This window comes from Prionailurus viverrinus, chromosome A2 (genome assembly GCF_022837055.1).
Source record: "Prionailurus viverrinus isolate Anna chromosome A2, UM_Priviv_1.0, whole genome shotgun sequence".
NCBI classification, from domain to species: Eukaryota; Metazoa; Chordata; class Mammalia; order Carnivora; family Felidae; genus Prionailurus; species Prionailurus viverrinus.
Window position 1 is genome coordinate 150764617 of NC_062562.1, and position 27346 is coordinate 150791962.

General features: G+C 41.5%; 1 long non-coding RNA gene across 1 annotated transcript in view; it reads right to left on the reverse strand.

Annotated features, from left to right (window-relative positions):
- Positions 1 to 527: 527 nt before the first annotated feature.
- Positions 528 to 27346, reverse strand: part of LOC125156493 (uncharacterized) — a 62683-nt gene continuing 35864 nt past the window's right edge. Inside the window, exons 3-7 of the long non-coding RNA XR_007148627.1 lie at positions 24249 to 24389; positions 22245 to 22450; positions 14558 to 14675; positions 6309 to 6402; positions 528 to 1878 (exon numbers count right to left, since the gene is read on the reverse strand). This is a non-coding gene — a long non-coding RNA (uncharacterized LOC125156493). The remainder of the gene's footprint in view (positions 1879 to 6308; positions 6403 to 14557; positions 14676 to 22244; positions 22451 to 24248; positions 24390 to 27346) is intronic.

Sequence of the window (27346 nt, forward strand, 5' to 3'; positions counted from 1 at the left end):
ACAATAATAATCCCCCAAGCGTTGATAATAATCATCTCGAAATGTGGAAATATGGATGGATTTTATTTTCTTATATAATCTTTCCTGTGCTCTCTAATGATTTTTCTGATGGTTGTCAGAAGGGTTTTGTGTGGGCATGGGTAATTGATAATGGGGATGAAGGAGTGCACTTGTTGTGATGAGCACTGAGTGATGTATGGAAGTGTTGGGTCACTATATTGTACACCTGAAACTAATATTACGCTGCATGTTAACTAGCTGGAATTTATTTTTATTTTTTTATTTTTTTAATTTTTTTTTCAACGTTTTTTATTTATTTTTGGGACAGAGAGAGACAGAGCATGAACGGGGGAGGGGCAGAGAGAGAGGGAGACACAGAATCGGAAACAGGCTCCAGGCTCTGAGCCATCAGCCCAGAGCCCGACGCGGGGCTCGAACTCACGGACCGCAAGATCGTGACCTGGCTGAAGTCGGACGCTTAACCGACTGCGCCACCCAGGCGCCCCTAACTAGCTGGAATTTAAATAAAAACTTAAAAAAAAAAAGAAATGCCATTGACTTGCTGACCCCCTGGTGATCTTACATCCCTGGATCATGTATCTGAACCAACTCTGCTATAAATGGCCTGTCCCCTGTTAGATCAGGGCGTAAGTCAAAAAGCAGGAAGAATGAGTATGATGCGGCACTTCCTTTACCCAGTACTGATGTCTCACTCTTGGTTCCTCGCAGCTATGGTCCACCTTCTTTGGGAGACCCTTAGTGAAGGAAGCCCGTCAGAATACCCTTAGGGATCTGAAACAGGACTGTCAGGACCTATCTTATTCACTGGCCACAAGGATTACAGGTTAAAGCTACTCTCTGTCCCAATCTCCAGTTCCCGAGCAGGGAACTAGAGCAGGGTACTAGAAAACAGCAGCTGTGCAGGGCTGGGGGCTGGGGTGGGCTGCAGCATGGGGTCTTGCTCTTCATGACCTGAACTGCAGGTTTTCAGGAGGAGACAATGAAACAGAAAGGCACTGGCCCAGAAAGGGGGCTGAGTCCATGTGTAGCTGCTGAGATGACCAAGCGCCTAGGTCTTCTTACAGTTACATCTAAGAGAATCATGATTTCTGGCAGCCCCAGCAAGCAATTGCCACATCATCTTTGTCCTCCTTCTGTGCCAAGGGTTCCCCTCCCAGGGGAGCTCTTACATACTACAATTGCAGGGTTCAACCCTCTGGTTAATCAAAGCACACCTTTGGGTGCCATCTTGGAGAAATGCCCAAGCATGGCCATGCTGGAAGACAGACAGCCCTCATTGAAGAAACAGAAGAATGCATTGTCTGGGGCTCCCCTCCAGCCTGCTTCGGAGAGGTGAGAGGAACACGAGTTCCTGGCTGTCTCACCTCATGTCCAGCTAGGGTGATGACAGTGTGGAATCCCTAACGGCTGGCTTCTTGAGGCTGCTAGAATACAAGTTGGCCAATATCTTCCCCCAGGAAGCCACTCCTTTGGAAGTTAACCCTTGTCTGGTGATTTTGAAACTGAAGGTTGCCTCCAAGTGTATATGGGGTCTGGTTATATGAAGTTAGTGTCCCTGATGATAATGGTGGCTTTGGGGATGCGTTAATGACAGATTTTATATCAATCCAGCAGTTTCTTTTTTTTTTTTTTAATTTTTTTTTCAACATTTATTTATTTTTGGGACAGAGAGAGACAGAGCATGAACGGGGAGGGGCAGAGAGAGAGGGAGACACAGAATCGGAAACACAATCCAGCAGTTTCTAAAATATAAAAACTTACTTACCCCAGTAGACTGGTTTAGAGGTTTCATTTCAAATCGCAAAGTTCAGAGTTTGTACAAACTACACTTTCTGATGTTTGGACTCTGGAGCATTTCTGGGGTAAAAAAATGGCACACAGATGTGGATGTTGAACGCAGGTTAGGATCTTGAAACCGCATTTAACAGAGCTGAGTGTTCAGGTGCGCATTGCACTAAGCTTTTTGTGCTGCAGTTACAGCCTGGGAAGATCCTTCTCCCCATAGATGATAAAAACAAAGTCCTCAACAGTAAAGTAAGATTCTTGGATGCCTGGGAGGTAGGCTCCATCTTGTTCTACGTGTGCTGGGAGTGAAAACTTGCCTGTAGCTATCCACAAGGGTCTACACTGGTGTGAAGGAGCCTATGTACTTGATGCTATTTAATTCCATCATCATTATCCTCTAATCTAGCTTTTTCAACTCCTTCCTAATCACCTCTGGCTTTTGGGTTCATCTGACAATATGTATATTTTCAAAGGCTGAGGACTGGATCATCAAAGGAGATAGGAATATAATGTACCTCAATATAGAGGATATACACGCTGTTCTGAAACCAGGGGGAAGGATCTGGAACAGAGGGTCTGCCCTGGGGTTGCATGCCTTGGTTGAGTAACCTGGCGTTATGTTACCTGATTTCTCTAAGCCTCAGTTTCTGCCTCTTAAAAAAAAAAAAAACAAAAAGACAAAAACAACCTTATAAAAATATATCTTTTAGGCTCTGGTAATTTAAAGATTAAGATAGCCAACATCTGTTGAGTGCCAGGAACTTTAATCATGGAGCTTATTTAATTATCTAACTTAATGGGGCAGGTACTATTATCATCCCCATTTATAAAAGAGGAAATTGAGACCTAGAGAGGTGGGTGACTTTTTCAGACCACGTTGCAAAAGTGTGGCAAAGCTGGGATCAGACCCAGGTCTACCTGTCTCCAAAGTCCAACTGTTCGAAGCCCTGCACGTGGTGTTTGGCACACAGGGAATACACACGTTTGCACATCAGGGGACACAAGTGCTTGGTTTCTGAGATCAAGTAATCACCTGTTCCATGTAATTCTTATTCAAAATCGAATTAAGGAGTGAAAGTCTTTTTCTGGTATTTTTTCCCCCTGAAAACATTGTTTCTTTCTCAAATGCTAACAGAGAACAGAGGGAATGAACAAACTGCAAATGACTGGTGACAACACCACCAAGAGTTAACTGCGTCATTTTATCGGCTTGTGGTGTGGGGGCACACGTCCTTATAAATTTGTATTGTGTTTTACTGCTTAAAACTGGATTAGGACTCACCTTTCTGAGGAGCTTAGAATTGGCATGATTTAATTAAATGTAACTTTTCTGTGGGTGGTTTGTTCAAAAGTATTTATCCGGAAGCACGGGCTTTCTTGCTACTTTGAACTTTAGCAGCTAATAGTAAGAACATTTAGAGAGAAAAATTGATTTGATAAGGAAAGCGTGATGAAGCAGAAAAGTGATCATTTCATAACGGCAAGGTTAGCAATCTTGTAAATGTATTTGAAGGGAATTATCTTTGGCAAGTAAGCCATTAAATTTGCTGGCTAGGAATAGAAAGGATGGAGGAAATGATCTGGATTTCTATGGGTGGGTTTTTGGGACTGTTATGAAAGCTCTCTAGGTTGTATATAAAGCAAATCCACCAGCTGTGATAAAGATCTTCAGTATCACCACTGAATTTGCTCGACAGGATATGTCATTTGCAGTTAGGTGCTACGAGCCTAAATTCGCAATAGTAAAATAGCAATGATTTATGTCATTAAGAACCATACTAAATAATAAATTACTGAAAATATATCGCACGAGCAAGACACTATCCATCGAAGCAAAATCAAATAAATAGTCTCATGAAGCCATCAATTTGTCATGCCTTCTGCTATTTTGATTATGTAATTAAATACAGACCCACAGTCAATGTGACAAAATGTCACTGCTATACAAGCCATCAGCTGGGTGAGCCCAAATACTAGAAAGATGGTTCAAACTACAAGTTGAAACATGCCGGTTTTTTTTTTTTTTTCGGACTTACATATTCTTATTTGCCTTAATGACCACACAAGTCATTATCCAACTACCTAGTCTTACATACTTGTTTGATGTATTTACTGAAATAAATTTGTTAAGCCTGAATCTTGGAGATGAGATATTAATTTCTCTTTGCTAGTGACAAAACCATAGCCATCAAAACATAAAAAGAAACTCAAATTCTGGTACTTAACTGTAAAAAAAAAAAGTCAACATATTTCTTCTGCTACCACAAACAACCTTCCATTAGGGAAATGTTTCAGGTTTGATGATTTATTGAGCAACATAGTGGTTTAGGTGCATGGATTCAACTCAATGAATGTTTTATTCCCGGGAATGAAAACTGTGGCAAGACCTACAACAAAGCCTAAAATTTCAGCAGACTCAGACTTTGCATTAAATCTGATAAGAGGGCTCTATGATATATATTACCCAGGTAAAATACGACATCTTCTACCCTTAGGAATTATTCTTTGTGAAATGTGGAGACCAGCACACCTCTAAGGTTGGTTCTGTGAGATTTTTTGCCCTAGTTCTTATGACGATATTCAATGTGGCAATTATGTCATTGTTCTCTGCAAGAAGTACCCCAGTTTCACAGTGCCATGCCCTTGGAATGGATTTCAGAATAACCACTAACTAAAAGATTCGGGGTCATGAAAAGATTTTGATGAACAAAGTCTGTGGGTCCACGATGAAACAGCACTGAACACGTAAGCGATAGATTTTTATGTGGATCCAAGACCAGTTCAATAGAAACCTAACTGACCACCCTGAACCACATGGGAGAAAAAAGTATAAAGGAGTCCACGTGGGCCCTATACCCCCTTACACCTGATCTATGACACACGGAAACTTTTATAGTATCTCATTGCTCAACTCAGGCATGTCGTGGACCTTGTGATCTCATCAATTCTAAACTCCTTTGCCCAGTTTGAAGACCGACATCATCTACCCTAGTGGCCCTCAGCCTTGGCTGTACCTTGAAATCAGCAGGGGAGTTTGAAGAAATTCCAGTGCTGAGGCTACATCCCAGACCAATTTGGTAAGAAACTCTGGGAGTGGATCCTGAGATCGGTATATTGTAAAGTCCTCAGGGGATTCCAAATGGCTGTCAGATTTAAGAACCATCGCATGAAGTGTCCCTTGAGCACCTCAAGTTTGTCCCTGCCACAAATCCTGCTTTCTTCCCTCCACCCCTGCTCTTGTTCTTTCTCTCTTTCCTCCAAGTCATTTTTCAAGTCCCAGTTTAAACTCCACCCGGAGTCTGCCCTTCCTTCTCTGACCTCCCTGATTCCCAGTGCTATGCTGTCAAGCGACTGGAGACAGCCTCAGCATCTGGCGGACTGATGGATCCCCAGAGGGGAACCCTAGCACTTTAATTGGACTGTGAGAGTCTTGGCAGAAGGAGGTACACGGTATACTTTTATATCCCGACAACTCCTGGACAGGTTCTGGATGCGTAATAAATGCATAATAAATACATGTTGAATCTGGACTGCTGTTAACATATAGGGTATCTTGGGACAATTTCGGAAAAGTATCCTTCACAGGCTAAAAATCATGGGAAGATACCTTTCCTCAAGTTCAATGTAGTTTCTGTACCTGGGAACATGTCTTGGTAAGTGGCTAGTGGCCAGATTGGGGCCCCATTCAATCACTTGGCCTGGTGCCCCTGCCAGGGCACAACCTGCATGACCCTCTCCAGTGGCCCTGATATTATTGCCAGCCAAACCGATGTCAGCGTGGGAGAGGGTGACTCCAGATGCAGACAAGAGGTGCTTCCCCACATGCTGCAGCCTCTTCCAGGGCCAACTCGTGTCACCCAGATGTAGGCAAGAGGAGGGGAGCAAGTATATCGAAGTTCTACCTTTTCCTCCTTGTTTCACTGGGGCTGGTAAAGGGCAGTAGGGCTGAAACCAAGGAGCTTTATGGCACACATGAGCTGGACAACTGGACTGAAATTTCCTTTTCATGCTTCAGCTAACGTTGCCATGATGGCTCCTTTACCAGCTTCTCCTGCCCCAGAGAAGACGAAGACAAGCCAGGGTCCCTGCAGTCTCTCTAGGACTGCTCCAAAGGTGTTCCTTTCTGTGATAGGCCATGAAGGACCTGGTGGACCAGGGGCTGGTGAAAGCCATTGGCATTTCCAACTTCAACCACTTCCAGATTCAAAGGCTCTTGAACAAACCTGGACTGAAATATAAACCAGTGACTGGCCAGGTAAACTGTTTAGGGAAGGGTAAGAGTCCTGCCCTTTTCCTTCTCAAACATTTGGAGCAAGTTCAATGCTGTGTACTCAGTCTTTGGGGAGGGGCGAGACAGGTCTCAGGGTCTGGTTTAGGCAGTCCAGCAGTGGGAAGGGTTTGACCTCTGCTTGGCAGTCTTTTTTTACGTGGGGGGCTCCCTCTGTGCAGCTTGAAATGCAGGCCACCTTCCCTAGTGATGGCAGGTTGGGTGTCATCCTTACCTTATACAGGAGAAACAGATCCAGTAATGTCACTCCAAGCGCATCACTGTCACATGGTGGTATTTGAAGCCATGTGATGGGGTAAATGAGTTTCCTGGAAAGCAAGTTTCCATAGAATAGAGAGGTTAAACAATGCCTTCCTCCAATTTACTTTGTCAACCATAGGTTTCATTCTTAATTGAATGCTTATTAAAGGAAGTGGGAGTAACTTCACCTTAAATCTCTTATAAGCATCCAAGATGAATTTTTTACTCTTGCTAGGTGATCCTTCTAAATGATCTATTAATCGGGGCGCCTGGGTGGCGCAGTCGGTTAAGCGTCCAACTTCAGCCAGGTCACGATCTCGCGGTCCGTGAGTTCGAGCCCTGCGTCGGGCTCTGGGCTGATGGCTCAGAGCCTGGAGCCTGTTTCCGATTCTGTGTCTCCCTCTCTCTCTGCCCCTCGCCCGTTCATGTTCTGTCTCTCTCTGTCCCAAAAATAAAAAAAAAAATTAAAAAAAAATAAAATAAATGATCTATTAATCTTTCACCAGTGCTTTCTGATTATTAGATCCCATTAAAGATATCAAAGATATTTGTCCTTGGGAAGATGGCTTGTGACATTTGATATTGCCAGGTGCCCAGTTTAATGACAATCTGAATCTCTTCTATGGTTTTTAAAGCCAAAACAACAACTCAGTTTTTCAAGAGCATTTCAGTGTCTCAAGCATCAGTTTGCATGGCATGATGTTCCATATCCACCCTGCCCACCCCGGGTATCATAGAGCTGCCTTTCCCCACTTACAACTGCTTATTTTTGTTAGAGGGCAGCAAAGCAGCAGCTACTTAGAATGACAAGGAATGTCAAATGTCGAATGTGACCTTCCCCAGGATGAAACTACCTCTCCTCCTACCAGCATCATTTCTGATGGAGGCAACAGAGGGGTGGGCTCACGAGTGAGAGTCCACATCCCAGCTCCACCATTTATTTCTTAGCCGTGTCACCTTCGGTAGATTTCCCGTTTCCCAAGTTGGTTTCTTTATCCACAAATTTGGGATGATTGTACTAAGTGCAGCTAACATCTACTGCGTGTTCGCTCAGAAAGGGGTAGGCATCCTAAGCTCTTTGCATGTATTATTAACTCACCCAATGCTCACAGCATCCCCCAAACCATTCTCTTGTTCTCTACTCACACGGTTGTGAGAATAAGTGGGGGTGATACTGGGAGGGCGCTCAGCTCCGTGCTGGGCACCAAGCTTATTATTAGCTATCCATTAGGGTTTATTCTGGTGCCCCGATCCCTGCTTCCTGCCCTCCTTCCTAGCACACCATTTGGGGCAGTTGGATGGAAGGTCAAGGCAGGGCCCCTTCTTGTGTCCTTACAGCATCTTGTGGGGAGGGCTCTGAGGGAGCACAAAACCATAGGGCACACCACAGGAGAATGCCTTCTCAACTAGTTAATGCTCACATACTCTCCTTTGGCCTTGTTTTCTCTGCAGGTTGTCTCATTTGGAGGATTACCCCTTCCAGAATCCAGAATCAGAATAAGAAAGCTGAATCTCCTGATAAGATGACCCCACAGATTCTCTCTCTTCACTTTATTGAAGTGTAACTCTTTCTGCCAGAGTCTGACTTTTGCCAAACTTGTCTGAAATCATACTGACACTGGCCTCATAGGCAGGATCTAGGCGGTGTTGTATCGAGATTGGTATGCTCAACCAGGAGCAGATTATCACAGGGAGACCTGAATTAGATAAGCAAATTACAGGGTGTCCTCTTTTGCTACCCCCACTCATTTGATCTGACGATCATCACAGGGGAACTCTGCTAACACTGAGGATCCAAAGATAAAAAGAACAAAGAATGATAATAATAACCAAAATGGATTGAGAGATTGCTATGCGCCAGCACTATTCAAAGTGCTTTTTGTATCTGTTCTCATTGAATCTTGCAACCACCACACTTTTGCAGAAAAGTAAATGCAAGGATGGAGAGGCCAAGGGACTTGCTCAAGGGCATCCGTGTTGTGAGTTGCTGAACCAAGTGTCAAAGACAAAAAGACTGGGAGAGCTCACCGTGATTGGTTATCCTCTCCCTCCCAAGCTTCTGGAAACTTCCCTCTTTGCCTTTCCTTCTTCTTTTCCTTCCTCATCCTCCTACTCTGCCTTTAACATGACCTCATGCCCAAGAGTCAACCCTGGTGATTGGCAGAGCCTGTAAGACCCACCCACTTGCCACCCTCCTTTGAAGAAGAGCCATGGCGAATCATCAGGAGTGAGGTTGGAAAGGGAGGTGAGTCTAAACAAGGAGAATGTTCCTTATTCCATTAACCTAGAACATTTCTTTTTTTCTACAATAATTTCTTCTTTGAAGTATTCCAATTATGCAGAAATGCAAGAGACTACTATAATGAGCATCTGGCCACCTACTTTGTACATTTAACAGATGCTGACATTTTGCCATATTGGCTTCAAACTTAAAAAAAAATTATCAATGAAATAAGTGGTTACCAATACAGTTGAGGACCACTCTGTACCCTCCCCTCCCCATTCTCTGGACTCCCTTTCCAGGAAGAAGGTCTTGCACATCCACAGGTTGGTGAGGCGCCTGCCCCCTTTTCTGCCACTCACTTGCCTGCTTGCTCCCAACCATTACCCTCCTCTATTCTCAATGGGAGGGAGAAGGGGAGTCCACGGACTACATTTCCCAGGATTCCCAGCCACTTCTGCTGGGTTTGGTCAATGGGAGGTACAGTCAGGCGATTGGAGGGCAGGAGGAAGAGAGAAGCCAGGTGTTTCTCCCTCTCTCTCAGCCTTGAGTGGCATCTCCAAATGCAGTTACATTTCCTGTGTGGTCCCAGCTCTTGCCAGACAGCCTCCACTTGAATTTCTCTCTCTCTTACCAGGGGACATGGCTTCTGGGATTAGAAGTATCACTTCCTCCTAGGTGCTCCATTTAGGACCATAGTTCTTTCCTGCTGCTGTTAACCCCTGAGTCACCTCACTGGCTCTTCTCCCTTTTCATATCCCAGCTCTTCCATCACCTGGGTAACCAAGTCTTTGAATTAAATATCCAATGTTCAACAATCTTAGAGTACATTCTGTTCTCCCAGCTGGACCCTGACTGATACACTTCCCATCCATGTTTTTATATTTTTACTATTTATCTACACATCCATAAATAATCTATGGGAGTGGTTTTTTTGTGTGTGTGCTTTCAAAATGTTATAATTTTTTTCCTTCATGTGATTATGATTTCCTTGATTAAAAAGCTTAGATTATAAGATAAAAATATTTCTATTAATAAATTACATGACATTTTTGTTTCACTTAAATTTAACAAACCAGAGGTAAATAAATAAGCTAATATAGAGAAAGGCTGTATTCTACAAAAACAACTTCTTATTTATTGCTGATTTTATTTTATACATTTAAATCTCAAGGAACGAGAACTTTGCCAACCTTGGGGTCCCTAATATCACAGTTCTAACAGATACAATGAATCCATCCTAAAATTTGTTCACTGTTTTTGAATTGCTGGGAATAAAGCCACTCTAGGCATCAACTGAATTTGCATCCACCGTCATAGAGAGTCTAAGGTATACATTACAGGGGTGTGTTAAGTGAACGCTTTCTACTCCATGAGTGTGTAGGAAACTTGCTTTATCTTATGGAGAGAGAGAAGGGGAGTAGCTGGGGAGGAAGGGATCCAAGGCAGGATGTGGAAAAGAAGGGAGCTTATCATGGAAAGTTGTGGGCCCTCGTGTCCCTAGTACGTCTCTTCCACCCATTGTCCTGGATTGGTCTGGAAAACAGAGTACTAGCTAACCTGGAGATCCAGGAGTCACTGCTGCTGTCCTGCAGGTCCCAAGAAGTCTTGGGACTTGATTTGACCCCTCAGTATGTAAGTGAGATCTAGCAAATGCCCACCAGCAGATGTCAAACTACGGCTGGGACCTGGAGGGATTGGAATTGCTCAGCCAGATGCCATAATGCCCAACTGCCCAGGCCTGCTTTAGTCAATCATTAAACCTACAGTAATTGCATTTCATGTAATTAAATTTTTGGACCCTACCTATTGCATTATTGTGGGATTTCACTGTACATTATAGAGCAAAAGCAGTACCAATATAGAGCAAAAGCAGTACCATAATTTTCAGTAAAATTTGAAAAGACTCTTTTAGTGAACATTGTTGGAAATAAATATTTCTTTGGCTTTAATATTGAGTATGCATGACTATAAAAATACAAAATTTGGACATAAAAACTATGCAAAAATAATGGGCAGTAAAGAATCTTGGAAAAAAACATTTACCATGAATGTGACAGAAAATGGATTCATGGTTTTCTTATGATTAAAAAGCTTTTTCAGATCGGTAAGAAAAATTTAAGAGAAAGCAAAGTTGATACATGAAACCTGGCCAGTAAAGCATGTGAAAAGTTGTTCACACTAGTACCCAAAAATGCAAATTAAAACAAGCTATTTTCACTATCAAATCAACAAAGTTTAAAATAAAAGGGAAATCTATCTAGAAAGATAGAAATGTAAATAGTTTTTTTTTTCCTATGTAGTCACAAGCAAATTTTTTTCTTGTTATTTCACATAATTTTCAAGTTTTTTACAATGGGAAATTCATTTTTACAATCAGAGAAGTATTAAGCCTTTTAAAAAATAACAAATAAGGATCCAACTCAATTAAATATTTCATACACCTACACTGTTACTTGAAATTATTTTCATTCAATTGGCCTTTCAACTTTAGAAAACAAATATTCTGAATGTACTACACAGTGGAATTTGATTACATTTTACTTTTAAATTCTACCCAGCTTGTTGCTCCTCATTTGTTGTCAGTAGGGTAAATGTTTTCCCAGAAATTTCAGGGAAGGGCTTAACCCTTCAACTTGATAGTGCTGCCTACAGGCACTTTCATTGTTTCTTTTAAAAAAAATTTTTTTTAATGTTTATTTATTTTTGAGACAGAGAGAGACAGAGCATGAACGGGGGAGGGGCAGAGAGAGAGGGAGACACAGAATCGGAAGCAGGCTCCAGGCTCTGAGCCATCAGCCCAGAGCCCGACGCAGGGCTCGAACTCACGGACCGCGAGATCGTGACCTGAGCTGAAGTCGGCGCTTAACCGACTGAGCCACCCAGGCGCCCCCACTTTTATTGTTTCAAAAAGGTCAGCCCTCGGGTAAGTTGGGGAGTATTGGTGGGGACCAAGAAGAAGAACTTGACCATCATTAAAATATAACACAAAACAGGTAGTTTGGGGTTACCACTGTGTTTGTGCCCCAGGACCTTTGCTATTGTTATTCTGGTTGCCTGGGATGTGCCACCCTCATATATGGGAGTGTTTCTCTGCCTGATATTCTTCTGGTCTTTGCTCACTAACCATCTTCTCAGGCCTCAGTGAGGACTTCCTTCACCGCCCTGTTTAAAATTAATCCATCTCCTGTGGTAATCTCTTTCCTTTCTTTGTTTTCTTTTCCACCATACGATATATATATAATTTATAGTTTGTTGGCTTGCTTGCTCTGTTTCTACCCAAAAGAATGTAAGCTCTATGAGAGCAGGACTTCTGGTCTGTTTTGTTTGTTGCTGTATTCTCTGTTCCTCAATCCTATATTTTGAATAAATGGACGAATGGATGGGTAGGTGGGTGGGTAGGTGGATGCAAGGTGTGCTTATTGTTATTTTACACATGAGAAAACTGGAACCAAGCCTCTTCATTCTTACACTTCCTGGTGCCTACCCACATAATCTGAAATGATTCTATGAGTGACTCAACAACTAATTATATATATTTTTTATTTGAGAGAGAGAGAGAGAGAGTAAGGTGCATAAGTGGGGGACAAGGGCAGAGAGAGAGAGAGAGAGAATCGTAAGCAGGCTCCAGGCTTAGTGCAGAGCCTGACACAGGGCTCTATCCCATGACCGCAAGATCATGACCAAAGCCAAGATCAAGAGTTGGTCGCTCAACCGACTGAGCCACCCAGGCACCCCTACAACTAATTATAAACTTCAGGGGCTATATGACATTCTTAAACTGGAATTGAACTGACCATTTTGGAGTCAGGGGTGATACATGGAGAATGTCAGTTAACTCATGATCAATTTTTTACTCCTGTCCTCACTTGGGTATAATTGTAAGGGCTAAAATAACCATTGAAAAGCAATTCGTATTCTCCTCCTTCAGTTCTGTTTGTTTGATTCCATACCAGAAACAAGTGAATTCCTTTTATTAGCAATTCCTTCCTAAATGTGATTTGAACAGGGCTTGGTGATAAGCCACAGTCCCAGGATCTTTTCTACCAGGGCACATCTTCAGAAGGCCAGGCCAGGGAGGCAGTGAGTGGAGGAGAATGGCCGTGGTCCTATTCTCCATGAGTCAAGTGATGCTAGCAGCTCAGGAAAGCAGCAGGGCCAATCACAGCCTATTTGTCAGCCTTCCAGGGGTCTTAAGCTGTCATAATTGGAAAAACTGTATTCCACTGCCTCAACCTTGGACGAATCCTGGAAATTAAGGAAATATAGTGGCTGTCTCATGTTGATTGATAAGTGGAATTCATAACCCTTGCTATCTTCCTATGAACAGAAATATTCTGATTTTTCCAGTTTTGATTTCTTCCTTAGTGCCTGTACTAATTTTCCCAGGGTGGGTGTAACAAATTACCACAAAGTTGGTGCCTTAAAACAGCATGAACTTATTCTCTCACAGTCCTGTAAGTCCAAAATCAAGGCCATACTCCTTTTGACAGCTCTAGGGGAGAATCCTTCCCTACCTTTTCTAGCTTCTGGTAGTTGCTAGCAATGCTTGAGGCTCCTTTGCTTATCGGAAAGGGGATAGGATTCCAATGTCAGCCTCTGCTTATATAACCTTCTTATAAAGACACTAGTCATTGGATTTATGGCCCAATGTACTCCAGTATTACCTCATCTTAACTTATTATATCTGCAAAGACCTCATGGTCAAATAAGGCCACATTCTGAGGCCCTGGGTGGACACAGACTTTTGAAGGACACTATTCAACTCAGTACACTGTCAACTCAGCGTCAGTTACCGTGACCATAGTTGAAGGCCCAATACTTGTGAGAATGTATTTATGGACTTTCTTGAACAGGACTTCCCTTTAGCATTAGTTTGTTACCCAAATAGCTAAAAGAGCATCTGAACGTCATCCGAATCATATTTAGGCCCATTTTTTCCCAACAGCCTGTTTGCTTCTGTTCGTATCCATTCTCTCCGCTTTCTGCCTGTATTACCTTATCCAAGGCGAAGCATTTTCAGCTGTGTTTGCAAATGTTGGCAGCTTCCCTGGCACCATGCCTTTGCATTTGCCAGTCTCTGTTCTCTGACATGAGAATTGCGCCTTAGGAAAACAGACACCTGTTGCCTCTGCAGAAGACCCCAAATTGCCTGACATGACTGAAGAAGTTTCCGGATCTTTATCCATCTGGCCTACGGGTATTTTCCTCTTCAGATCCAGGCCCAGCAGGGGCCAAGATAACACACTTAACGTGATCACAAATGAACTTAACAATTTCCTTGGGGTCACTAGCCATTATCTATCTTAAGGTAGATGTAGAAGGCAGAATTAAGACAGCCTTCAATGACCCTCACTCTTGTATAATCTCCTTCCCTGGAGTGTGGACCTTATGCATATGATAAGATAGTACCCAAATATTGATGTGATATTGTATGGTACAGGGTATTTTACAGATGTAACTAAGGTCCCAAATCAGCTGACCTTATGACGGAGATCGCTGGGGTGGGCCTGACCTAATCATGTGAATCCTTACTTGTGTTACTTCTGCTTATTAGACAATCCGTTGCACTGAAAATGACAGAGAAGAAAGGAAATATAGGGCAAACCATCGTTCCTTTTCTTTTCAGTACATCCTCAATCATCTGTAAGCCAAATGTAGAACCAAATGTGGGAAAATGCATGCATATCCAGAAATGAAATAAAAACAATTGAGTTAGTTTTATGCAATCTTTCTACTATTGTGGTAAGAATGACATATATACATGTGTATGAGCTCCAAAATATAGCTGTGTAACGTTGATGATTTTGCATATGAGTTAAATGCTCTCCTATTTGCATTTGAAACTGATATTGCAGAATATAAAGATAAATAGTAAAATTCATGCTAATAATTTTCAACTTAAAATTTTCTTTACTTAAAATGACATTAAATAGCAAATTAAAAAACACTATGGTGGAGAGAGACTATGAGCAAAAATTAAAAGCTTTATATTTTAGTACCTTTAATAGCATTTTTTTCCTCCCAGGGGGTAAGGGCTCTGCATTTTCATTTTCCATTTAGTTCTGCAAATTATGTAGTCAGTCATGGACTCAGATTTCTTGTTTTAAGCAGTTACAACTACAGAAAGACACAAAACTAGAATGAACTCTGTGGAATTGGATTAGGGTTGGTGTGAACTCATGAGTTTCTATATGGATGGGGTGGCATAGAAGTAGAGATGTAAATATCCATAAAGCTATAGATATGTATGTACTATTCTCCATTAAAAGAAACCAGGTTACTTGGAAAGCTAGATGACTCCAGGATTGAATCAGGGAACAGATTTTTCCACCGGGAAGTGAGGGAGTGCTCAGTGAATGATGGGCTTCTGCCTAAAGGCACAGAGACCAGCTCAATTAGAGCATAAAATTAATAATGACACTAATGGATTATGACCCATTGAATAAAAGAGGAATTCATGGAACCACTCTGAAATGAATAAATAAGGACAGAAAACTCTCCCTCACCGTATATTGTCAACTAATATGCAGGAGAAATAATGGAATCAGAGGACCATGATTTTAACCACCATATTAATAATTAACCCATCCAAGAAACATCAATTGATACTTAAACTAATAAGTGGGTAAACATTTGATAAGGGATAAGATATTTGTCTAGTCTTAAAGTACCTCTTTACAAAATGCTTATTAATTGCTATTATGTACTAAATGTGTCTCCCCAAATTCATATGTTGAAATTCTAACCCCCCAATGTGATGGTATTAGGAGGTGGGACCTTTGGGAGGTAATTAAATCATGAAGGTAGAAGCTTTATGAATAGGTCCTCATAAGAAGGGCCTCATAAGAAGTATATTAACATATACTTGAAAGCTCGAAACACACCCACTTATGATCTCACAGTTCTATAAGTCAGTAGTGTGGGTGGCTTCAATGGGGTTCTCTGCTCTGAGTCCACCAAGATTGAAATCAAGCTGTCAGCCAGGCTAGACTCTTACCTGGAGTCCTCTGGGGAGGAATCTACCCTCTAAGCTGGTTCAGGTTGACAGGACTCCACTTCCTTTATTTCTTTGTTAATTTTTTAATGTTTACTTATTTTTGAGAGAGAGACAGAGCACGAGCAGGGGGAGGGGCAGGACTCTGTTTCTGGAAGCTGTAAGACCGAGTCCCTATTTCCTTGTTGGCTGTCAGCTAGGGTCCAGGAAAAGCCCCCTGAACCTACAGGCTGATCTTGGGTCTTTGCCTTGGGTCTTCTTCATCTCCTTGAGGTACACCTTCCTAGAGTTGAATCCCTGTGACACTTCAAATCTCTCTGACCTCTGCCTCTGTTAACAGTCAGTGAAAACTCTACTTTTAAAGTACTGATATGATTGTGTCCACTAGATAATCTCCCTTTTGCCATATCATGATCATAAGAGTAACACCACCAGCCAAAGTCATAGAGCCATCCTAAGTTTCTGCCTATTAGCCCACCTTAATCAAGGGCTCAATTTAATATTACCAGTAATATGACAAATCGAAATTGTATACCAATAGGATGCAATGAGAAGAACTCAGCATCACATCTGTGATATTCCTGCCAAAGTATAATTTAAATACAAACTTGAAAAACATCAAACAATCCCATCATAAGACACATTTGACGAAATTAGTGGTCTGTAATCTTCAAAATGGTCAAAGTCATGAAAGTGAGAAAAAAATTGGGGGAACTGATTGAGATCAAGAAACACAAAAATACACAAGAAACAAATGTGATGTGTGACTCTGAACTGGATTCTTTTGCTATAAAGACATTATTGGGACAACTGCTAAACCTTGGATGGGGTCTAAAATTAAGTGCCATCAATGAATTACAGTTAATGTTCTCGTTTTGAGGGTTGCAATGTAATTATATGGGAAGTCCTTGTATGTAAGAATTGCACACTAAAGTATTCAAGGGCAATGGAGCATCATGTCAGCAAATCACTCAGAAAGAAAAGCTCTTCCTACTATTTCTGAAGTTATTATTTAAATCATTTCAAAAGAAAAAAAAGGAAATCATTACTTAGTCAAGACAACAAGAAAAACAGGCTAGATTCCCAACAGAATTTAAAATAAATGATTTTAAAATAAATTCTTCTTTCTTTTTAAATTTTTTTAAATGTTTACTTATCTTTGAGAAAGAGAGAGAGAGAGAGACAGAGCACAAGTGGGGGGGTGCAGAGAGAGAGAGGGAGACACAGAATCTAAAGCAGCTCTCTGAGCTATCAGCACAGAGCCTGATGCGGGGCTCAAACCCACAAAGTCTGAGATCAAGACCTGAGCTGAAATCAAGACGCCCAACCAACTGAGCCACCCAGGTGCCCCTTGTTTTGAGTATACAAGAAATTAAATGAAAACCAAAGAAAAGGATTTGTTCCCTTTAGGATGTCAGTTTGTAAAAATGGAGAATTTGCTAACTGGAAGAAAGTGGAATTGAATCAGAGTGAGTTAGAAAACTGGTCTGAGTAGTTGTCAGACTAATGATGTATCACAATGGAAAAGCTGAAGCTCAGAGGGACAGAAAAATAGAGTATTTGTTTCTCCAGTGTGTTGGGAAAGTAATTCACATTTTTTATAATACAATTGACTCCTGACCAAGCCAGGTTTGGACAGTGTGGGTCCACTTACACATGGGTTTTTTACAGTACGGCCTTGTAAATGTATTTTCTCTTCCTTATGGTTTTCCTAAGAACATTTTCTTTCCTCTGGCTTGCTTTGTTAGAATACGCTATATAATACACATAACATGTGAAATATGTGTTAATTGACTGATTATGTTACCAGTAAGGCTTCCCATCAACAGTAGTTAAATTTTTGAAAAGTCAAAAGCTGTATGTGGATTTTCAGCTGCTCGGGGCAGAGGGTGGGGGGGTCGATGCCCCTAACCCCTGCACAACTGTCTAGGGGTCAACTCTATACAGAAGTACAAGAGTTTTGTCAGGGTCCCAGACCACTCCTTGTGGTTACAGAAAGAATGGCCTCCCTTTATAAAGCAATAAGCAGGGTTTATGCTAGTTATGTTTAAAATAATTAATATTGATGGATTATTTTTACACATTTCTCCTAGAATTCAGCATTTAATAAATACATAGGGACTACTCTTTGGTTCGGTAAAAGAAAGAAAAGAAAGAAAGAAAGAAAGAAAGAAAGAAAGAAGAAAGAAAGAAAGAAAGAAAGAAAGAAAGAAAAAGAAAAAGAACACTGGCTTTTTTTTTTTTTTTTTTAGAGCTCTGTTGGTTTCTGCACTTTGCACGACCCGTATCCAAATACAATCTTATCCTTTGTTAAGCTGTTGGCTGACTTCCCCAGCACCATGACTCTGCATATACATCTTCCTCACTCTGTCTTTAGATTTAGGGCTTTGGCCTTCGTCAGCATAAGCCCTAGGATTGTCACTCTTTCTCCCACCAAGGCAAGGGCTGTGGAGTCTCAGAGCGGGTAGGCTTCTGAAGATCCAAAATACCCATAAGCTCTAGCTCATGCTTTCTAGTGACAACCTCTTTTCCTGCTGTTAGTTACTGTAATAAAGCAACATATACGTGACCCATACATACTCCAGTATAAATCAAATACCAAGTATTTTCTTAAAAGTCCCGAAACAGAAATAGGTTCGTAAAGTGGTGAATTGGAACCGACAACTCTTGCTAAAGTATTATCTCCATATCCACCAAAGTGAAGTTCCCTCTCTGCTGCCTGCCTCAGATTAGTCGCTCCAGAAAAGGCTCTTCCTGGACCCCACACTCTCCACTTCCTGGCAACAATATGAATTTAGTTCTAAGGCCCTACAACTCCTGAATAAATTTCCTTAATTTTTGCTTGGGCTTTCAGAAGGGGGAAAAATGATTTCGGGACAATAAATCTCTCTACTCATTTCTTCTTTGATTCCAGCACTTTAAGACTGCAGCTTCTATCTTTCAGCATTGCTTGATTTATTTCTAAGCCAAACGGGTAATATTCTAAAGCGGAAAATCCTGCTGTAATTGTGTTCTAATGGCTTATAACTCAATTCAGCTCCACCTGTAAGCTAGAAGCCAAGAATCCGGACCAGGATTTTAAACACTTGCTTCCTCATAATGATCAGCCTTGCAACATCATGCATTACAAATCTACGAGATGAGAGGCAGCACTCTCATCGCCACAAGTTCGGATAAAGATGCAGGTGTGTGTCCCTAGAGCCACATCCTGCTTCCTTGTAGGAGCTGAGTGAGGGCTGGCAGCAAAAGGGGCCTCGGTTTCCGTACAGTTGTGCACTTGGGGTTGCAGCAGAAATGACCGGGCTGATTTAGGAGATCACAGACTCTCAGAGCTGGTGGGATCTTAGAGGCGCTGGAGGTCTTCCAGATCTTCAACACCACAGGCTGGCAAATCCCCAACTCCCTCAGGTGACCAACAATTCACTTTTCCCAATGAATAGTTAGAGAAATCTTGTTGTTTAGAGGGGTCTTTGTGATGCTAAGCTAAAATGGGCTTTCCCACATCTTCTACCTGTTGATCTTCATTCTGTACATGCTTTGACCACACAGGACAGGTTTTACCCTATTCGAAAATCTTCTGAATATTTGTTGTAGCTGTTATATCCCTATGTTATACCCAATTGTTTGTGGTAAATACTGCTACTCAATTGATACAGTTTAAATGAATTAAATGCATCTTGAATAATTTAATTTGTTAACAAATTTATTATCCAATAAATTAATTTGTTAATATTAAAGCTCATGGCATTAATTAATACACTCATTCATTAATTCAATGAATACAGATTAAAATGGACGTGCCTTTGGGTTGATAGTGGTAGCTTTAAGAGAAGGAGGGTCAGGCTGAACTTTAGAGGATTCCAGCCCGCAAATTAGTGAGCTCATTCTGAGGCCAAGTTCACATCTACAGCATTGTAGATTTCAAAATCCTTTCTTGTTTGTTCACTCAGGAGTGATCGGGGGGGGGGGGTGTTGATGATCCATAATAATCTATTTCATAAGAAACTGATGAAGATGATGGAATTCTCATTTACATCACTGTTCTCAGAGATGTGCCCGTCAAGCAGACTAGAACATGCGTGTATCTGCTGGCCACACATTATCTTTCCATTAGATAAAAAGCCTTTGAGCACTACTTGAATATCAGCAGTGATTATAATAAAAAAAGTTAAGCCCGAGGCACTTACTCTTTGTCTGAACTCACAGCTGAGCACACTGGCATATGCCTGCTGGCCAGAGAGCGGACTCTCTTTCCACAGTGCTGGAGGGAGAGTCTGACAAATTCTGGATGAATGATTCTTCTTTTAAAATATTCTTTATCTGCCACAAAAGTGCTGCATCAGCACATTTGTGTATATGGCAGCATGTCGTGGTTAGGAGTCTCGGCTCAAGTCAGTAAGTATTTATTAACTGAATGAGTGAACAAATGAATCAGAAATCATTGGATAGGACAAGCTCAGTGGAAATCTGCCAGAATAGAATATATTTTACGTAAGTTTGTTACTTTTTAGGGAATAGTTTGAAATCACTGTCTTTGCAGATGAGGTTTATAAAAGCTGCCGCCCAGGGCTTCTTCCTGTAAGTCAGGAAGCACTCCAGTCACCAACATTTGTAACTGGACTGGACTAAACACTTGTGCACCCCCAAAATTCATATGCTGAGACCCTAACCCCCAACGTGATGGCATTTGGAGGTGGGGTTTAGGTTAGTTGATGGGGTGAGGGCCTCCTGATGGGATAAGGGGTCTAACAAGAAGAGAGAGAGATCTCTTTCTCTTTCTGTATACATCCTGCCAAGGAAAGACCTTGAAAAGATGTAATGAGAAGGTGGCAGGTGCTCACCAGCAACCGAATAGGCTGGTGCCTCCATCTTGAACCTCCTAGGCTCCAGAATTGTGAGAAATAAATGTTAATTGTTGAAGCCTCCCAGGCTGCAGTGTTTTATTATAGCAGCCCGAGCTGATGCAGAGCATAAAGTATCTTTCACAGAAGCAAATTGGTTCTGAGATGAGATGCAGGGTATTGCTTTATTACTTGTATTGAAGAGGGTGGCATTCCTGACGTCTTCCCCCACCAACTCTAGGAAGGTCCCACGGAGGACTCTGTAGGTCCTGTGCTCAGTCTGCAGTGGACAGGGGTTGCAGGGAAGGACTGGATGGATAGTCCCAGTCCTTAGATAAAGGAGGATGTGAGACTGGGGAGCTGAAATGTGGAAAGGGACTTCAGGGAGTGGAGCAGGATTAGAATTGTGTCTATAAGCGATGCCCCAAGGAGTTAACTAAGGACAAAAGGAAAGGTGAACAGCCTTGAGGTCACCACTGAGGTTACAAATTATGGATGCAGAGTTGAGTAATGTGTAGACCGTTGCAACTTTCTGTAGGAGAACCTGGCTACCCAGAAGGAGAGAGGCAAGAGAGTTGGCTACTTAGCAGTGGGGATCAGCAAGGCAGTTAAGAGCAAAAGATTCCAGGAGGCTTACTGGTATTAAGTCACTAACCCTGAAATAGAAAGTGCTTCAGAGAAGTTAGGCAGCGAGTGTTTCAAAGCAGAGGGAGACTGCCCACATGAATAGGTACGAAATGGTTACAGTCAATGAACCTGGGAGTGTCCCGCTACCCCCCTCCCCCGTTGCTTAGGTTCAGCCATTTCTCTGGTTTACATTTATGTGGAGGCTCAAGATCTTCTTGTCCCCAGCCAACGTATCTCTCTGTGTTCTCTACCATTTGTTTAATTCCATTTCTTCCTTAAACTTGAGGCTCCAGTGATTAATAACAATTATCTTGGGGCCCAAGCTGGGGGACAGTTTAGTTGAGACTCTGCTGCCACCTAGTGGTCCTTGGTCGCTTTACATGCCTGTGGCATTGAGGCTAGGAAAGAGGCAAGTGAAAACCAAGAGAGCTGACTATATGGATATGAATATCCAATGGGTCTGGGGTTCACGCTGAGAATAAAGGGGAAAAAATTAATCGGTGTGAGAATTACAGAAGAATAAGGTCTTGTAGTCTAAGAGAATTTCAGAGTTTGAAATCTTGACCACGAAGGAATATCAAGTGAGGATTGATTCCAAAGGCATGGCTATGGTTTTGTGTACCTGAAAATGTCCTGAAGAGAGAGGTTTAAGTTGAAGGTCAAAGAATCCAGGGCCAGGTTTTTTCAAGGGCCATTTACATTCTCCATTTAGAAATGAATGCTCCTGTGTTAGAGTCCATGTTTCAATAATATTTTTCCTCTTCCACACTTCCTGACACATGGTTTATAAAAGGCTATTTGAATGGATTTGAAGTTTACACATCATTAACGGTGATTATAGAGGATGGACTGGAGATTACAACCGTGAACTGGTTGGCCTATATTTTAAATATGATAGAGTTTCAAATATTTGGTTTTCTCAAGCCAAGCAGCTATTTTCTTTTTCTTTCTTTTTTAAGTTTATTTTATTTATTTTGAGAGAGAGAGTGAAAGCAGGGGAGAGGCAAAGAGAAAGGGAGAGACAGAACTCCAAGCAGGCTCCACACTGTCAGTGCAGAGCCCCACGCGGGGCTCGAACTCACTAAATGTGAGATCGTGACCTTAGTGGAGATCAAGAGTCAAACACTTAACCGATTGAACCACCCAGGCGCCCCCAAGCAGCTATTTCCACCCTTCCAGTGACTTCCCCTATGCATCTCTACTAGGCAGATGATGTCCACATACCTGGTACTTTCCGGCTTCACGTGTATCTTCCTAGGGCAGGAAAACATCCTGGATGTTGCTACTCCTTGCCTGAAGTGGACACACCATATTCCGCAATTCCCCTCTTGCCTTCCCTGCCACTTACTCTCCACTGTGAACTTTCTATAAGATTTTCATCGAGGGATTCTTAATCTGGGGTTCATGGATCCCAGGCTTTGGGGAAGCCCCTGAAATCAAATGCAAAAATTTATTTTGTGCACACTTGTTTATTTTCTCTCATTTAAAAAATTTAAATTCTTAAAGGAATGTGTGGCTCATGAAAGAACAGCCCTTGCTTCAGGCAATTTGACTTCCTTTGATCTCAGGCAAGTTTCTGAACCACTGAACTCCATCACCTTTCCCTCCTTTCTGAGTTTGTAAAAGTTTTTCAAAGTTAACTCACTCAACTTTTCCATGCTTGTCCAAGGAAGTCTGGAAACCCTGCATATCTACCCACTGGGTTATCTATCTTTTGTGCATACTATCCTCAGTCAGCTGAGTCTTTGGCTGAACCAGAGGGTTTCCCTTCTCCACTCCCCAATGGGCAGAGGATTTCTAGACATTTTTTCCATTCTTTACCGAGTGGATTCTACATTTCTTCCAACTGAGAGCTCAACCAAATCATATGCTTGACTCATTCTTGCTGACCTTCGGATTCTCCCCGGGGCCCATTAATTCTAAGGCTGAAGCTGGCAGTGGTTCCCCAGACATCCAGGGCCTGAAGGACCCACTGCTGTCCGGTCCTTTGAACACTTTGATGAATACTCTGGTTACCTCGTGATTCTTTTTTGAAGTTTATTTATTTATTTTGAGAGAGAGAGAGAGAGAGAGAGAGAGAGAGAGAAAACAGGGGAGGGGCACAGAGAGAATCCCAAGCAGGCTCTGTGCTGTCAGTGCAGAGCCCGGGGCTCAAACTCATGAACCGTGACGTCATGACCTGAGCCGAAATCAAGAGTCGGATGCTTAACCGACTGAGCCACCCAGCCCTGGTTACCTCTTGATTCTTAAGACAGCTTTATAGGCCAACTTATCTATCATGTAGCTTCCTTGTCAGTTGTGATAGCAGACACTATTTTTTTGTAACTTCTTACTATGGAAAATTTCAGAAATATACAAAATTAGAGAGAATAGTATATTGACTGTAATGTACAGTTTACTCAGCCTTCATCATTTTATGACCAATATTATTTCATCTGTACCCCCTTGCTTTCCACTCCTGCCCCTGATTATTTTGAAGCAAATCCCAACATCATGCCCTCTCATCTATAAATATATCAGTAGATATGTCTAAAAGATAAGAATTCTTAATACCACATCACATCTAAAAATTAGCAAAAACTTTCTGAAGTTCATTGAGCATTAAATAATAGTGGTTGAATGTGGCTCTTGTTCAGAAAGAAAACCTCAATTTCAGTCTTGAGCTAAAAACAAAGAATCGCAATTAAATTTTACCACTACTAAGACACCAAGTCAGGATATTTTGCTTCTATTTCTTTTTCTTTTTTTTTAAGTTTAGTTATTTATTGAGAGATAGCAAGCTAGTGCAAGTGGAGGGGCAGAGAGAGAGAGAGAGATGGAGAGAGAATCCCAAGCAGGCTCTGCACTGGCAGTGCAGAGCCCAACACGGGAGCTCAAACCCACAAACCACAAGCCACGAGCCACAAGATCATGACCTGTGCTGAAGTCAGACACTCAGTCGACTGAGCCACCCAGGCTCCCTGCTTCTATTTCTGACAAAAATTCATAGAATTGAAGATGCTTAAGTCCATAAGAGTGAATTAAGTTCATTTTTTACACTATTGGTTCCACAACACAAAGATTCAAATATTTTTTGCAAAGGATATACTGATGAATAATACAGTAAATAATCACAGGCGTTAACACCTTATTGTTTTATAAGTTTTGTAAATTTGTCCAATTAAGCCTTTTTCTGTTCCACAGAAGTTTTTACCACCAGCAGTTGTAATACTGTTTAGCAGATTCTACCTCGGTTTGTACTGCATTATAGAGCTTCTCAACTTGTCACTGTTCTTTATGCACCATTTGTAGGATCCAATTCTTCAGCCATTTCAAACTTGACATTGACACGTCAAGTAAACAGCAATAACTGAGCATTATCTGGGGCACCTGTCAAGGCATCAAGATACAAGGAAAGATACTCAGCCATTAGCCTTGTCTTTTTTATGTTTTGTTTGTTTCTTTGTTTTAACTAACTGTTGATGTTATTCCCAATGTCTTCAGCACTTGGACCAGCTGTTCTTACCAAAAGACTGGTTACCTTAAACAAGTGTCTTTTCTCTGGACACGTTTTTTTCAGCTTCTGCAGTCAAACATGTTTTAATGAATTTACTAATGGTCAATGGCTTTTCTTGTTTGCTACCAAATGAGCCACTTGAAAACGTTAGCCTCATTTACGTGTTTAATTTTTGCGAAGAAATTCTGCTATATTGAGATATTCCATTTTAAATTTCTTAATATTTCTGACTATCGCTTTTCTGTGAGTTGGAAATATTGTGATGGCCGCTTAATCTGGTAAGGTTGTTTTAGCACAATTATAGTGTCATTACATAATGAGTATAATCCAATAAAAAGGAAATCACACTCCAGTGATGAAAAAGTGCAGCATTTGAAGTCCCCTTTTCTTGCTTTGACATGAAGGATATGCATTGGTGATATGAAATGAAATGAAATGAAATGAAATGAAATGAAATGAAATGAAATAAAATAAAATAAAATAAAATAAAATAAAATAAAATAAAATATCATGGTACAACAATATGCTTAGCACCCATAATACTGTGTTGAGTGAGTTATGCTCCCCTGAGAAGCAGTATGAAGTGAAGAGAGTTCCACATATAGTCTCTGTTGCAACTTCTCAGCTCTACTGTTGAAGCTTGAATGTGGCCATAGACAACACATAAATGAATGAGTGTGGCTGTGTGGCAATAAAATGTCATTCACAGACACTAATCTTTAATTTCAAGTATTTTTCACATGTCACAAAATACTATTCTCCTTCTGATTTTTTTTCCCCCAACCATTTAAAAATGTAACACCATTCTCAGTTTGCAGGCCATATAAAAATAGGCAGTGGACCAGATCTGGCCCATAGGCCATAGCTTGTCAATCTGTGGTCTAGACCACTGTGTCTCTAAAAATTCCACAGATGTGTCAGTTTCTTGAATCATCTCCTATTATCTCTTACTTACACATTCAAAGTTCTAGCCCACTTTCTGATACCAGGCCCAATTGGCATGGTGTCATCAGGGTAATAGAACAGTGACCAGAATGTCCAGATAACCAAAGTCCATCCATCCACAATCTATATACTTTCAGCAAGGACCAGACTGTCAATTGAATGGGTTACCGTGAAGAGCATCACTCCTGTATCCTTTGAGTGGCTGAGGGTGACCTCAATTGCTACAGGATTCTCTGTTGGCATCAACTTACTATTTTTGCCTAAGGATAGGGATCAGGGAGGATTTTTAGGAATTTCCACTTAGCCTTTCCTACGATGAAGACTTAACTCCACAGAGAACCAACATGAGAGTTTTTCCAGCTGCTAAGAATACCACAGCCCTCTGACTTGGGCTAGGATGACATCTATTACCTGGCCTCTAAACATCCCTCTCTAATAAGGATTTTGATGCTATTTTGGGTCCCTTGGTGTCCATGTCAGCCTATCCATGGCCCTCAAAATACCCGAATATTCACTTTCCCCTGTATATGATGAATCTGGTTAAAGTCTATAGACTCCTTTCGGGAAGGATTGTTAATAGCCACTGTAACTACTTGCTATGGTGCTTCAAAGTCCTTCCTCAAGGGGGCATGGCCCTTCAATCAATGGATTCTGAGACTGAAAACTGCCTAAACTCTTGAAACTAGACAGGAGACCATGATTTTCCACTGTGGTACTGACTGACTCAAGAGGAGGTTTTCTTGGATATATAAATCAAACAATGCCTTCATTGCTTGCCCATATATCTCACTTCTAGGTGACCTGGCTTTGCCACAATTTCTAAGGGTCAAGTCCTCTTGGTTGTCACTGTTTCCCATTAGGATAATTGCATCTACCTGGCTTATTGTGGCAATTAACACAGCCAATTAATTCCACCGACCCTACCTCCACTCTGCTACTTTTGTGTTATCAGCTGGCTTTTGCTATTCCAGAATCCTATTATCCCCATTAAATCCAGGGAGACCACTTTCCCAGAAGATCTTCTGTCAGCTTTGGCCTGCAGAAACAAACAACACTGAGTTTGTCAAGGTGTTGGTGTCTCCCTTTTGAAGCATTTCTTTCTACTTTAGTGAAGAGTGTTCTCTGGGTTTTGCTGAGAACCACCGGCATCTGATAGTTCTCTGGTGTTGCACAGTAAGTCTGTTCTAACATACCCACCTTTCTGAGCCTTTCACCCCTTCCTCAGCCAAGGAACTTCCAGCATCTCTACCTCATTTACTATAATTATCATTTTTTCCAAGCCTTATTTAAGAGGCATTCTGGCAGTGTATTAGGAGTGGCTCCAGGTATGCTTACCAGGCAAGCTGGGGGAAGAGAAAGCAAAAAGAAAGGGAAGCAAAAGAATAGGCCACATATCTTTTTTCCCACTGGTAAGTCCTCAAACCAAAAATCAGTTCTGAGCTAAGGGAAGGGAAACACTCTGACCTGGATGACAGTTTGAAGTTTTTGACTGGATAATACCTTCTAATACTTGAAAAGCCAAGCTGTTTCAATACTCAAGAGCAAATGGAAAGTGAATGGAGAGCCTTTGGATCTGCCCATGATATCACCAAGGGAGAGAGAGGGAAGGGAGAACCAGCAGAGTATTTCAAGGCAGAGGCAGAAGAAAAATAGAGCTGTTTCCTCACTGTACCCTATCAATCATAGATGGTTTAAATATCCAGTTGCACAAGTGTTGAAGTACAAAATGGTGTTGCTGCCTTTTAGTTTTCCGAGTTGTTTTTCCCATTTAGGAAATGGGTTACAATGAGCCATTATGCAATGTGAAACCACTAGACATTCCATTTTTATAAACAGAGGGAACAAAATGAATAAGCTGTCCATGTCATAATATGTAAACTGGTCT